At 33.5% G+C, this 15,310-nt stretch overlaps 1 protein-coding gene across 4 annotated transcripts in view; it reads right to left on the bottom strand.

Moving 5' to 3' along the window:
* whd (carnitine O-palmitoyltransferase whd) overlaps nucleotides 1–11,447 on the bottom strand; it is a 68,792-nt gene extending 57,345 nt beyond the window's left edge. For 2 of the 4 annotated variants that reach the window (XM_074118969.1, XM_074118972.1), the window contains exon 1: nucleotides 11,230–11,447. The gene's annotated coding sequence lies outside the window, so the exon portion shown is untranslated. Of the gene's footprint in view, nucleotides 1–10,518 lie in introns of all 4 variants that reach the window. The other 2 variants (XM_074118971.1, XM_074118970.1) reach the window with 2 other exon arrangements.
* Between the last annotated feature and the right edge of the window lie 3,863 nt (nucleotides 11,448–15,310).

Here is a 15,310-nt window from a genome sequence, read left to right as displayed (position 1 = left end):
GTTCGTCGATTCTAGCTGTAGATGTGTGCAAGCAGGTTCAGCCATGACCTCATCAAAAACGTTTTTTTACAACGTCTATACACACTTGGCCAATTTCCGATCAACTTTCAAAATATCAAAAAAGTTTCTGTAAATAATCCTATTTACATTTACTTTCAGCTAACGCATTTTAAGAAACAATTTTTTGGTGCCCTCTTTCAAGAAAATCTGGAACCAATGATGGCCAAAAAAAACTTTCAGTAAAATCGAACTTCCTGGCTTACAGAATTTAGCCGGAAGTAATGATGACATCCAGATGCCTAACTGCAATTGCTACAAACTTTTTACAAATTTTTTGAGGACTGGAAATATACAGATTCCCTTTGAAAAATTAATTTAGAAAATTTAAGAGAACCTCCATTAGTTCCTGTATATAAACACAGGAATGCGAAAACTGAAAGATTAAACAATTTGTACGAAGGAATAATTTTTTCTAGACGGCAATAACGGTTGAACAATCCAAGGACATTCACTTTTAGATATAAGGATTTCCTCAATGTCTTCATCATTAAAGGTTCTTTGAAAAAAAAATAGTTAAAAAAAGCATTTGCATGTCCTTGTTGCAGTAAAAGACAAATTAATAAAACTTAAAGCAGCAATGACGGTATAATGTTCGACAATCAATAGCAGTTGCTATACATTCCTACAAAAACAGTTGCAAGCACTTTTTTTCTATGTTGTAAATATATCATTTCTGACTAGTACTAAGGGGAAGCCGGAGATCACCTATAGCAACCCCAGAAAACCAATAAACCAGTTCTGGTGAAAAATAAAAAAAATAAGCATTATTTTATAGGCTGCATAAGAAGTTTGAAATTAATCCAATAAAACTGCAATTAAAGTCACTAAAGACGTATTTTTAATTGCTGCCAGACTTATAACGGTGTTAGGGAGAGGGGGCACATTTGAACTTCAGAATTTACATTTTCTGTTTCAGAGTGCACAGAATCGTATTATTAAACCTTTTTATTTTGTTTTCTACAACTTTCAAGTCTTCTGAACAGATCTGTATCAATAAACAGTTGGTACTTTACATACATATCTATATTGTTTTAGTTTAAAAATTTTGTGTCAAATGTCAAATATCTGTCCCACTGGTTGGGGTACCTTTGAACACAATATAAAATAGAAAGAAATGATATTACTTTACTCTGAATCTACCTTCTATCAGTTATTTCTCTCACTACTACATTACTTTCTCTTTTAAACCACTGAAATCTAGTTCAAAAATCAAGAATTACTCAGTTCGGGATGTTGTACCCGAAGTGATGGGTTTAGGAAGTTTGTACAAAATATTCGGTTTGTTGCGCTTCTTAATGTAGGTTCGGACCACTTTCCCCTTCTCTGCGATTAAACAGAAAAAAGTCACAAACTTGCAGGTCGGTACGTCACATTTTGACTGAGATGTTGAAATGTGCCCCCTCTCCTTCCATAAGAGAAAATTTAATATCCAACACTTTTTGCAAGCAAATAGACTTTCGTGAATACTAGATCTAAAAATTCGAATTCCAAATGTTAATATGGACTAACAATACTTATACCTTGTCCACTACAATCTTCTCAATACACTTCCGAAACTGCAACAAAACTTTTACTTCCACCTTACAAAATATAACATTCCTCAACTCTGACTTTACCAAACAATGAAAACGGAAGGGAAACTCTGCCAATTATACAACAGGTCTACCACAAAATATGGAGAAAATTACCAATCATAAAAGTTTTAAATATTTGGCGAGAAATTAAAACTGTTCAAAGCTGTCCCCCTCCCCTATTTATCGAGATATCAGATTTTAGTAAATGTAATAATACTAAATGAAAAAAAATAAAGAAACTCTAATAATTTACAATTTTTCGGGACCTGTTTAAATCAAACGTTAATAGCAATAAAATAAAATTCAAGTAAATTGTTCAGGAAGAACAACGCAGTCACTATTTTGCTGAATAGCTTAACAGCTCAGTAATAATTTCTGACCTAAAGCTAACAGTACTTCACTTGTATAACTTTACACAAGGCCTAATGAAGATTTTCCATCTTCTCCGCTTATGTAAGCTGCTTAGAGACGTATCCTACTTGGGGTGCCAAATTCAGCATACAGCAACAAAGCCCTGAAGTCCTAAAGCCAGAGAGATCGCTCTAAAGTCAAGATTCTATCTGATGTAATAACGTTACAAGGGTGAATTCCAACCCCCATTAAAGATAAAAAAAAGGTCAAAATTGTTGCATATTGAGTTTAGGAATCTTCAAAGTAGGTTGGAATGATGTTCTGGTGGCACCAGATTCATAGAAGAATCGTTCGTTTAATCGTGCTGGTAGAAGAAAAGGGTAAGGAAAAAGATAAATGCGATCTCTCAGAAGACTAATTGCGTAGCAATTGGTGGGAGACTTCATGTTGCAATTAAGGGCATCATACAGAAGCAAGTAGAGTTTTAAATACGAGGGAGCCCAGCAAAATAACTCAGGAAAAATGGAGGGTTAAGTAAAAGAAAGAGTAGGTATGGCAGGAAGGCCCCAAGCACCCAAAAATGGTTCTCTAGAAAAAAAGGAAGACTCATCGAAGGCAGAGGTCGCTGTTCATAATACTGTTTGCTCCCGACTCTAAAGAGAGTAACTAAAATGAATTTTTGCCCATAATAAAAACGAAATGCTGAAAAAAATTAAGTTAGATTCACAGAAATCAGCAACGATACAAACACACACACACACACACACGATTTTATAAAAACCACTTTTTCGTACTCCGTGGACATTAACCATTCAGCCATTATCATCCATGGCACACGCAATACCAGTCCTAATGTTGCCATAAAAATCTGGTGAAGCAGCCTTCTCAATATTTGCTTCATTACAGAATTTGTTATGACTAAATTCTTATCAATACACTTTTTCTAGACTAAATTATTTAAAATAAATATTCATTCAACGTTAATAACGTCAATCCACATAGGATTTTATAGCAGAAATAAATTATTAGTATTGGTTAGGTCATAGCTTCCATTACTACCAAATGAGCTACGTATTGAAGATTTGGACTCTTTCATTCACATCCTATTCTGGCTGCTAAGGTTTATGTCCCATCAACTGGTAGGTAACTTCTAGTGTAACAGTCATTTTCAAAAAAACTATTCATTGTACCAGAGAGATTGGCGAGTTTCACTCTATTTATTGTTGAATGCCTGTTTTGCGTCAATTAGATGTTACAATGCAATATCAAGTGGCATAAAAATCAATACGAGTAATTAGATCGAGATAACAATTACCAACATTATTACTAACATTAAAAAAGTTGGAATGAATGAACTTCTTAATATATATAATTCATACAATATAAAATATACAGGGCCTTCTCCCTGTTTCCGCATTAAACAATAAATTAAAATGTATTCTTATCTATCAAGGGACTATCTCTTCGAAGGACTATTCTTTATTTTATATTTTTCCTCCATCTAAATGTTCTTTAAACTATCGTAAATTATGTCCTAACCGAATTAACAAGAGTTGGGTGGAAAAGAGGTTCCATTACCAAAAATGTTTCTTTACATTCCATAACAATTCAACACAGGGTCTGAACCTCACCATCTCGGATTTTCTTGAAATTTGGCACATGTGTACTATTGGTATAGACTTGGAAAAATATGAAATTTTACTGTGATATGTCAACTGGTTTATGAGTTACAGGGCTGTAAAGTTGCCATAAATGGGCTGAAAAACAGGGAACACCGGTTGTTTGAGATACTGTAGAAGCTTTTCTTATTGAGCTACAGACTTGGGATTGGTGTCATTTTATAGCATATTTAATGCTCTTTACTGTGATATGCGACACCATATGAGTTAGGATAAATAAATGTTGTTAAATTTAAATTTTAAATTTTTTAAAAAGTACATATTTTAAAATTAATTCCATAAATAGCTAGTAGTGTTATGACTTATGAATCACTGGGCAAAATATTAATTTAGGACGACAATGGCCCATTGTTAAAAAAATTTTAAGACTAAAGCTCCAATCCGATTAATTCAACTTTGAATTCATGATAATATGTTACAATAATGCTAATATTGACGTTTTCGTAAAAATAAATATAAACACTGACATGAATTATAATTCCACTAATAAGTCCAAAGTAAAACATACTGTTAAGTAATATGATCTCTTTATTATTTTAAGCTTGATAAGGCTTCAAAACTATAATAAGTTTTTTAAACAGCAAGAACTATTGCAACCTACAAAATTAATTGTGGCTTCCTTAAGTGTCAGTGTTTGTCATAGAAGTATGGCATCTGGATTGTACATTATATGTAAGAATGTAAGTGTGCGATGAACTACAGCTTGAATGCAGGTGTTGCTAAACCGACAGTTCCGCACATCAACTACCTCAGAAATGTGTTGTGGAGACTGCACTGTTGCTTGGCAACAGACCTCTCTAGCCTAGCAACAGGTCCACAGAAAGAAGTCAGGAGTGAAAATGTAATGTGCTCTAGCATTTTAAAAGGTGGTAATATTCGGGATTGGTGATTATAGATTCTTGGTATTACTATGAATTATTATTATTATTCGTAGTATAGACTAGTAAGGACACTGCACGGGTGAGCCCTATTGATGGCTGGCCGCAACAAGAAGCGCAACAGCATTAAGCAAAAAAGAGACCAGTCATATACACCAATCTACCCGTTACCTGGGATTTCTGGAGTCCTTTAATTCGAAGTGAACATGAATCTTGCGGGTGAGACGAAGACGCCCAGATCGCCTGCCACCTGCTTCTGCCTAACGATATACTTACTAACGAATAAAGGAATTAAGGCTAATATTTGCAGCCGCTAAGGATGACCGATACGCGAACTGTGTGTTCACAGAGTTCAGGCGCTAGCAAATTTGGTTTTCCAAAGAAGATTCGGAACTGCAGCGCGACTCTGCCGGGTTTCTTTGTTACTTAGCGCAAGAAAATGGTTTGGCCATCTGTTTAAGGGTGCAGTAACAACACATCTCTTAACCCACAAAGAGTAAGCTTTGCACAGCAAACGAGGATTTATGACCTCCCGGTTATCTTCCTACAATACTCATCATGTAGTTACACCACTTCCGAACTAACAACATAACAATACAGTTATGCTCGGTTATCCGTCATGACCGGGACCGGACACGTGACGGATAGTCGAATAGACGGATAATGGAAAAAAACAGGAAGATTTCCAGATTTTTTTGTTTAACGTGTATAAAACTTTGTATTAACTGGTATACATATTTTATACGTTTATACGCTTAATCCTTAAAGGTCAGCTATCTTTCATTATTCAATTCATTCTATTGTGTATTAAAATTAATGAATACAATGTCTGCGACATCTAATCGGTTTTGTGGGCGGTTTTGTTTGTTGTTGATCTTTTTAGGAAAAATCCACAAACTGTCGAATGATGGACACGAGTATGTACCTAAAAGACAAAGGAAAAAATCTCAAAAGAAAGTTTTCTTTTTAAAATAATTTTTTGGTTTTTTTTTTTAATTTAATTTTTAAATACTGAGGACAGTGACGGTTAATTGGAATAGACGGATAAAAGGGAGACGGATAACCGAGACTCCACTGTATAACGAAGATTGGACACGATAGTCAACAAGCTTACTAGGACCATGTCATGTATGGACCGATTTTTCACCAAGTGGAAAATAAAAATTAACCCCTTAAAGACAGAGGCTATCCTCTTCATTAAGCGCAGGCCGATCTTGTATCCACATATCCACTTCGGGACACGGATTGTGCCGTGGGCTGCCACTATCAGGTACCTTGGAGTATTACTGGATCGTGGGCTGACCTTTACTCCCCACATAAAGGACAGAGTCAATAAAGGTAAGGCAGCCATTCGGGTGCTATTCCCGCTGTTCTGCAGGGACTATCCCCAGAGAATAAACTCCCGCTGTACAAGGTAGTGGTTAGGCCCATGTTACTTTATGCTTGTCCCTCCTGGAGTTTGACATGTCGATCCAATATCGCCTCGCTGCAGACCATCCAAAATAAATTCCTCAGGCTTGTCACAACTTCCCCCCGCTACACGCGTTATATGGACTTCCAAGCCAACACCAACATGGACTATGTAGAACACTGCATCGCTACTGGTTTCTTCAGTAAGTGTGAATCAAGTCACAACCACCTCAGCAGACGAATAGGTGACTATAATGTGGAGACGGTGAACAGGCACAGGAGAGTTAGGGGCTCCCTGAATTGAAATCTTTCTTATAAGCTGGGGGTTTTTCATTGTTTTTCCCCTTATTGTATAATTTAATTCCATTTCATTTGTTTGTACAGAAACTATGTCTGGAGGTTATAGTACTTAACTGGCCCTCCAAAGTATATGTATGTATTTTGTATATGAAATAAATTTTTATTCTATCTTAACAATATAACAGAAATAAATTATAGTTCTTCTCTAACACCTTGTAACCTCTCTCACATACTCGTATAGTAAATTCGATTGTTCAACTTTAAATTAAGCGCAAGCACACAGTACCTATGGCTAATTTGCGTTGTACAATAAGGCAAAAAAAAAAAAAATGTACACCAGTTACAAATACAACTTGTATGTCTTAAACACAGTCTACACCCCAGGAAAATTCCACTAGGAAGCCACCTCGTATGGAAAAACAGGTCTGGAGGCTATGAAGTGGCAGCTCAGACGTTGGTCTCAGGCGCTGTGGGCCTCTAAATCTTAGAAAACTTGATTAGGAAACCTTACGATAAATTTAAGAACGCTGGATTATCTAAACGGCTATGACACAAATTCTTGACCGTTCATTAGTCATTAGACATAGACATTAGGCATAATCTAATAACTAATGATACTAAAGACATGGAACGTCACATTACTTTGCAGACTCCAGCTCGGAATACGCTCTCTCGAGTAAATGTGAAAATATAGGAATGACTTAACTATTCAGGACGAAGATATTAGATAGTGGTTCACAAGAAATGAATGAAGATACTATATAACAACTGTCATGGAAAGCAAGCCGACCTAAGGGGTTGGAAGTAAAAGACCAAGATATAAGTGATTTGCTTTTAATCCTAAGACGGGAAAATTGGTCTTCTCTCTGAAAGAAAGAGTTTTAATTCTAATCACCAGAAAGTCGAATAAAAGTAATTATCGATTAATTGATACAACAACTGTATAAACAAACATAATGAAGTAAAATAAAAATTCAAAATAAACCATAATTGAAGATTTTAAACGAATGGTTTGATCGAAATCTAACAATAAACAATAAATGAAATTAATCTTATTAACAATAAATCAAACAAATTTTATTTTATTTAAAACAAAAACAAAGATTTGAAAGTTGAAATTAAAATGGAATGCTTAAAATAAAATTTAAATTCGATTAATAAATTCCCGTTGAAAATCTTGTCAAAAGATTGTTTCTAGTCAAAATTTTAAGATGTTTTTTTAAATTTTAAAAATACTAGTATTGGAAAAAATAATGGATAAGATAAACATAAAAATAAATGGAATAAACAAATATTTTAAACAATATTATTATTGCACTGACTGGATGAGTCATCCAAACACTCGCAATCTTATTTATAAACTAATTTCTTTCCAAATCAATTTAATTAGATTTCTATTTAATTTCTTTGTTTATCTTCAACTTAATTTTCTTTTAAGCTACGATTTGTCAGTTACTTGTGATATTTTGGAAAAATATGATTTATTTTCACTTATATTTTTTGACAAATATCGCTTGTATTCTTAAAAACATAAAAATTACATTCGATTCCTGGCCAGACTAGATTAAATAAAAACTCCAGTATAGACAGGCTCCATAGTTATGGAACACAAACAACTTTCTCTAATTAAACAAGGAACAACTGTATCCACAAATGGATTAAACAAGGAACTTTTATTCAATATTTAGTTTTATTTCAATAAACTTGTACCTCATTTATTTCGTTCTAGAAATATGAGAAATATAGCATTAATGATGTTGGGTAAATGAATCCCACAACAGACCTAATACAGTCAGAAATACCTTTACATTTTTATTAGTGGTAAGACCCTTTATTTTAAAGGAAAACTGATTTTTCGGCGGAATCTATGGAAATTGATTTCTTAAGCTCTTCTCTAAATTACCCTTTCATTAACATCAATGAATTTTGAAAATATTGCTGGAATTATAAATTTGAATAAAACTAGTTAATTAGAAATGCATTTTAACCAGAGAACTGCAGCACTAATTTCTTTTGACTTGTAATGTCAATTTTCTATTTAAAAAAAAAAGTACTAACAACCCTAATTAATTAGTTTAAAAAAAAAAAATGCATCTCAGCTGCATTTGTAATATTTAAGTTTTCTGCAAAAACTAAAAAAATCAAACTCACCGTTACGTTAACAAGTTCTTCGTTAACATTCATTTAGTGAGATCGCCCAAAATAATCAAAAACTTGGTTGATACTTTCTGCTATTAGAATTTGATGTATACGTTAATAAATCTTAAAAAAAGCAAGCAATTACTTACGGCGATTCTCATTAAACACTCAAGTTATGACAACTCATGGAGTGGCGAGTGATATTTGCTTTCAGTGGACAAAGAGTTAAATGTAACTAAATAAGTTAAACAAGTTCAGATTCAACAAGGAGAGGTGAAGCTCAATACTTAGACGATGCGACACTTAAGTAATTACTTCAGTGTTGGTTAGAATGGATGAAAGGTCCTGGAGTAGTGGTCTATTTTGAATCACGAGACCACTTGCCGTGACTCATAGTGACTAATAACTATTTTACCGGTTTGAGATCTATGCTATTCTTAGTTGCTTCTCAGATGAGTGAATTCAGCTTCTAAAGGGATTATAAGATTTTAGATGATGGAAGCACTAAATTCGACAATGATCCCTTCGGGATTAAGTCCTGCTACCAAATTCTTGTTGCATAATGTTTCTCTTAATTTACGCAGTAAGGGGAAAAAAGAAATGAGTAACAATAAAACATTCGTGGCGCTAATGACCGTGGCAGTCGATGCGCCAAAAAATAAACAAAATAAAACATTCGTAATTTGTTTAGTCCTTAAGTATATTAAGACAATGACTACATAAATATTGAGACAATCATTGTAACATTTACTACTTTAAATATTTAGTTCCATACAATCTATGTCATATCATTTGTAGTCATTATCCTTGAACTTTATAAATTCCCACATCACTATACTAAATTGTCTTATATAAATTATCAAATTACTAAATTATACAAATAAACAAACAAAAGAAGGCTCGAACAGTTTATTCCATTTTTAACGTCATTAACAATACAGTTTATTACTTCCCCTATCTGGAAACAATATATTCTGTATAATACTTGTATATTTATGTTTTATACAATTCTATAACAATATAATATCTCTTTAACGGTCTTTTTGGGCCCAAATAGATGTATAAGTAAGTAAACACAGTACCTGTTACACTAAAATAAATAGGTAATTGCCAAGAAAAATTTTGAAAAGACAATTACATTTATTCTGCCATTAAATTAAAAAACGATAAGCTATCTAGAAATGAGGCCAAATTTCTTGTTTAACAGAAATTATTTCGACAAGCACATGCAGCTGAAAAATCCCTCTTATTTTAAGGAAACATACCAACAGTATTTTCAATTGCACTATGGAGGATGCACTAAATGTTGCAAACCGTATTAATGCATTTTAATGGTTTTTAGAGTACAATATAATAGTTAAAAAGAATGTAATTTATCATAAACAATAAATTAAGAATAATGATTATAAATATAGTGCAATCTGCCAAACAAAAGCAGAAGCAGAAACTTAGCTGCATTACCTAATATCAAAACATATAGTAGTGATATTGATTCAACCTAATATAAGAACTAATTTTTAAAAATTCTGTTGTTTCCTGGATACAAAATTTATTTCTGTGGCCTCGGATAAGATCAGCACAAGTACAATTTAATTTAAATTTTGTAAACCATTCATCTTACTCCAAAAAAGGGTACATTTGTAACAAACTGCACTAAATTACTAATGTGGTGGTTGGTTGAAGGTGATTTTTTCAAATCAAAAATTGGTCTGTCAATTCGTAAAATTATAAAATAAGTAACAACAATAAATTCGAAAAATATTTTTTAAGATATTTATTTCCATGGAATTTTTTTCAAATATAACTTCCCTGTTATGGTGTCTGTACAAACAGCATGTTCAATTTAAACCTCACAGTAAAGGTACATTCTTTAGGTGCTCCTAAAAATGATTCCAAACTACAGTGATAAAGATTAAAGTCTACTCTGTAAACTTAAGGGTAGAATATCTATTTTTTTGGGTGTTAACGTCTGACTACCGAATTAGTGTCGTCTACATTGTAACTGTTTTCTTCCTCCTTCGATGGAAACAATTACGCAGAAATTATAAAATCCTATACTTCGCTTAAAACTAAGAAAATTAACATTATTAATTTAGAAAATGATACCAAAATAATAAATACTAATACCTATTATCGAAGGATTTCATAGTTGTAGCAAATAATTATTCCTAGTGCACTATTTCTGGGCGACCTTTTATTCTGATTGAATGCCAAAATAAAATTATCACAACAATTTAACATTTGCCAACTGATCTTTCATTCTTAACGCAGAGACGCATTTATTTCTATTTGTATTGGTTAAATACATTCTCTATTTACCAATTAACCTAAATGTAAACAGGAATAATTTATCCTACCTTCTAAGTACATGAAATCGAAATAAATCTTAGCACATCGAAATAAATATTATTTTAACTGAGATTATGAGACTAAAGAGGAAAATGTCAGAAAACTTTTAATATTTTGAGCAAACTCAACTATTACTTTTATTTAAGATTTCATATTCTCCAAAAAAAAATCCTTTCTTTAATGACACATCCACACTTCCAATGAAATAAATTATTTTAAAATCAGTAAATGGACTAAAAATATAAAAAGTAGTTTATCATCAAATAGGTACTAAAACACATCGAAGCTCGACATGGTAACGAATTATTAAAGAAAACGTTTGAAATTATGAAGTTCACGATCTGACATTTTTTCAAGAACTGTCCTACTTAGTAAAATTCCAATAATCTAAAAATAACAGTAAGATTTTTAGATAAAGGTGCCAAGCATTTGTTAACATCCACCATGAACAAGATTTCTACAGTATGAAATGTTTATACTAATACTCACAGAAATATAAGAAATGGCTGTAAATTAACTTAGTTTATATTTAAATTGACCTGCTGTAATAAAGTTCCACTACAACAGGGGCAATTTTACTGAACACTTGCTATTTTATTAATCGATAATATTAATTACGCGTTTAAAGTCAAGCGTCTAAGCTTTTAAATGACCAAAACACACGACAACGACAGAGCCACTGAACTCCACTTTTCACAGCTCACACTGTTTCATCTGCTATACTTTCCCATGAAATTCTGTGTTATAGGTAGCGCTAGTGTCCCACAAACCACTGGGCTAATTGAAATTACTTCACTCTTCTTCCCTAAGCGCTACAATTTTTATTTCTTGAAAAATTAGCTAGATATGTTTTTATGAAATGGAGTGAAACAAAGCTTTCACTTCCAAAATCGACAAGCTTACATCAAACTGAGTTTTATTACAGATATAACTCTACTCTTATTTTACTGATAGTCAAATAGTGCAACCAAAATTCACCACGGAGGCAGCCTTTAAAATTATATTATTAAAAATGTTTTAACCGCTAAAAGATTTTTTAGTGATATTTTTGTAAAGTAAATAGTACTAAGCATTCGTTAGCATCCGCTATGAATAAGATTTCTACACTAGGAAGTGTTAATACTTATACTCACATAAATGGCTACAAATTAGCTTAGTTTACAAAGGTACAGAAAAAAAAAGAAATGGGGCTTAGGCAACGAGCTGTTTTTCTCCTTACAGCGACGCTAAATTAGGCCTTAAGTAGGGCTTCAAGTGACCGAAATAAATTAGCTTAAACTGTTGAGAGACGCCACGAGCTAAATGCGGCCAAGCAGCAGCAAGCACTAATTATTTCCAATAAATGGAGCGTACAGAACCATGAAAAAATAACTTCAACGTAAGTTTTACGAACAAAGTTTCGTTTTGCACGACGATCTGTTTGGTACGAGTTGATGTTGATTCCCACATCCATCTTAACTCAATGTCTTTGGAAATAACGAGGCTAACGCACATCTAAAATTACAAAAAAAAAAAAAAAACTCCCCGTCTTCTCCATTCGCGGTGCCATCTATTGGAATAAATCGATGCAGGGCGGCACGACGCACTTATGAAAATACCTCCACACTGAACTCGAGTTTGTGTGAGAAGCTAATTTGGAAAAAAAATTGTGTTTCAAGAATTAATGGATTTGCAAAGATTATCACATTCACGTTATCTTCTTTTGATCTTTAAGAACACCCATACATTACGGTTCCAGTTGACCTCAATCGCTGATAACGCTTCCGTAGCAAGGAAACAGTTTATACCTGCTGGCCAAAATACCTTCCTGGAAGAGATCTCGACTTATTCTTTTAGACTAAAATAATTAATTAAATTGAAAACTTACCCAAAATTGCACAGTCAAGGAAGTATCAACTGACTTATTTCATTTTTATTCAATAATATAAAATAAAATTATCATTCTAAAAAGAAATCAAACCATTATGATTACTTAAACGCTACTTAATTTTATGATAGTATAATTTTATAATACTATAAATCAGTCAAACTATATAAATATATTGTAACAGGTAAAGGAGTATTGCGTCAAGGAAGGTACTTTTCTTTGCTTATGACCGATTTCAGATGCAATGCTGGATGAAGTTCGCTAAGTCTACGTCTCTTCACAAAGCTGTTAATCTAACCTGTAGATGGTGCAAACTCTATAAATCTGTAGGAAATTATTATTTATTTACATACTAAAATATAGACTATTCACTTTATATAGGCTTTACAGATATAATTAAAGGTCCTAGGTTTCAACCTTCTCGAAAAAGAAGACTGGTGATATAGTGCAGCCGATGGTAGTGTGTGGAGGATAAAAAAGTCTCAATTTTAGTCATTTGTGTGACATAATCTTGTATGTTCAGTTCACTGTAAACTTATGTTCATGATAAACATGGGGCGTTTATTGCAATATGGAGTATGTACTTATTTTGGAAGGTCAGTGTATAATCTAAACTAGGCAAGCGTAAGTAAAGAGAGCAAGGGTGTTTTGCACAGCAGAGCAGGAGTGTCTAAGCGGTGTGTTTCTGTTGAGTATAACTGTTTCAAATTGGTGGTCGGGTGTAAGTTTAAGGTGCTTCCAGCTTCTTCTGATTTGTTAATTTCGAATGAACAACTTTGATCCCATGGTAGTAGTACTTTCTTTTGAAACAGATAGTGATAGCAATCGACCGGTTCGCGCGAACCGTTTTTTAAAATTATGAATCCTTAGGGAACCGTTTTTTAAAAATAAATGAATTACTCTGACTTCAGTTTTGAATCGGGTACCATGTCCTGCAGTGTTGCAACTGTAGGCTGCCTAAGACGGGAGCCGTACAAAACTGCAACCGCGTCCTAATCTGTGTCGCAATTTGTACGCTGCAGGGGTAGGGTATTTTTAATGCAAATTGAGGCTAGGTAAGTGATTTGTTTTCACTCTTAAAACATTAAGAAAAGGTTCCTAGATATAACTTGACTTTATGGAACCGGTTCCTAAATATTTAGGATGCCATCACTGGAAACAGGCATAAGCCTGCAGACCTGCAGTATTTAAGGCACGTCAACATCTGAGATTATTGGCGCTCGGAGCTTTTTTCGACGCACTGCTGCCTTCCGGACAGCAATGAGCTGTAAGAAAAAAACCTAAGGGCCATCAACTGGATTCGAACCCGGGACTTCCGTGAGGGAATCAAAAACGCTAACCGCATAGCTAATCCTTTTTCGATAGAGCTGCCTGAGAAGTTTGGAAGGGCTGATTTTATTCCAGTACATATATTGTGTGGAGTCCAGGTTAGTGTCGTGTCGAGTTTAAGAGAGCTAATACTATTTGTAATTCGTTCGCTATTCGACCTTATCGATTATATACAAATGGCGCAGGAAGCGTTACTATATATTGAAAATGTGGATAGGTATAACACTATAATCGAGCGTTTTTTTGCTTAAATTCACAGCCTCCTGTTTAAAGTACTACTCTAACTTTACAATACTAAAACATTATACATACACTGAACAAACGTTCCTGACCACTAATTACACAGAATATTAGTTGTTTTAGAATCCTTAAACAATTATTAGGTTTAATTCATTTTTATTATATTATTTTCACAAAATGTTTTACGATTCATTAACATTTTGAATAAAACACACCGTATAATCTCCCTTACTTAGCCAGCAAATGTAGCGCGAGGCGGTAACGTGAGTCAAACTCTCTACACCAAACTAAATAATCTACCTCTGACTATAGTTGAAAGTCCGAAACTGGTCAGAGACCCATAAAACATGGGATCTACGACAGATAAAATCAACGCCGTTTTTATCTGTTTTGGACAAGCCCTCAAAATTAACTGGGTTCTGTAAAAAAAAAAGTGTGAAAACCAATACGACTTTCTATTAACTGCTATTCTCAAGGTTCCAAATATTTGCATCAGCAATATTTAACTGTTTGCAAAAAGTACATAACAATGAAAAGTAACCTTACAGGAAATCCTACCCAATCCCACCACCAAAACGATTTTCTTATTGTTGAGATACAGTATTTTGGTTAGTCTAATTACTGACCCAAGCAGTTCCGAGTGGATTTGCCATCTTCCTTTTAAAGTGTTTTGAGTATTTTGTCGTGTAGAAAGAATTGTAATTTGAAGGAGTGTTTTTTTAAAATTTGAATAGTACTCTACGATACCAAACTGTGTCAAATGCGACAGCTGCCTCAAAAAATATAGCTGCCATGTAGTCAATGAAACAAATTAAACCACCTCACTAGCTGTGGTGGTCAAAATCAGTGAAGTCCATTAAATCAATATTTCAATTATCATGCTTGAAGTAAAAGTGATATTTTTACCTAGTATTTAGTATTCTAAGGTTTGAAACAAAGAAAAAAACAACTAATATTCTGTGTAATTAGTGGTCAAGAACGTAGCTTTGTAAGTGGGAGACAGCCAGTTCGAATCTCGCGTATGACTACTACTGTTTATTAGTTAGAAAACAATTGTTTATGGTAAAGTATGAGCTTCGCACCCGTCCACGACGCCTAATTGGTAGTTGGACGTTAAGCCCCGCCTAAAAAAAT

Source organism: Rhodnius prolixus, unplaced genomic scaffold (assembly GCF_049639745.1).
Source record: "Rhodnius prolixus isolate KJV_2025 unplaced genomic scaffold, Rpr scaffold_2, whole genome shotgun sequence".
Classification (NCBI taxonomy): Eukaryota; Metazoa; Arthropoda; class Insecta; order Hemiptera; family Reduviidae; genus Rhodnius; species Rhodnius prolixus.
This window is presented reverse-complemented; position numbering and strand designations above follow the sequence as displayed.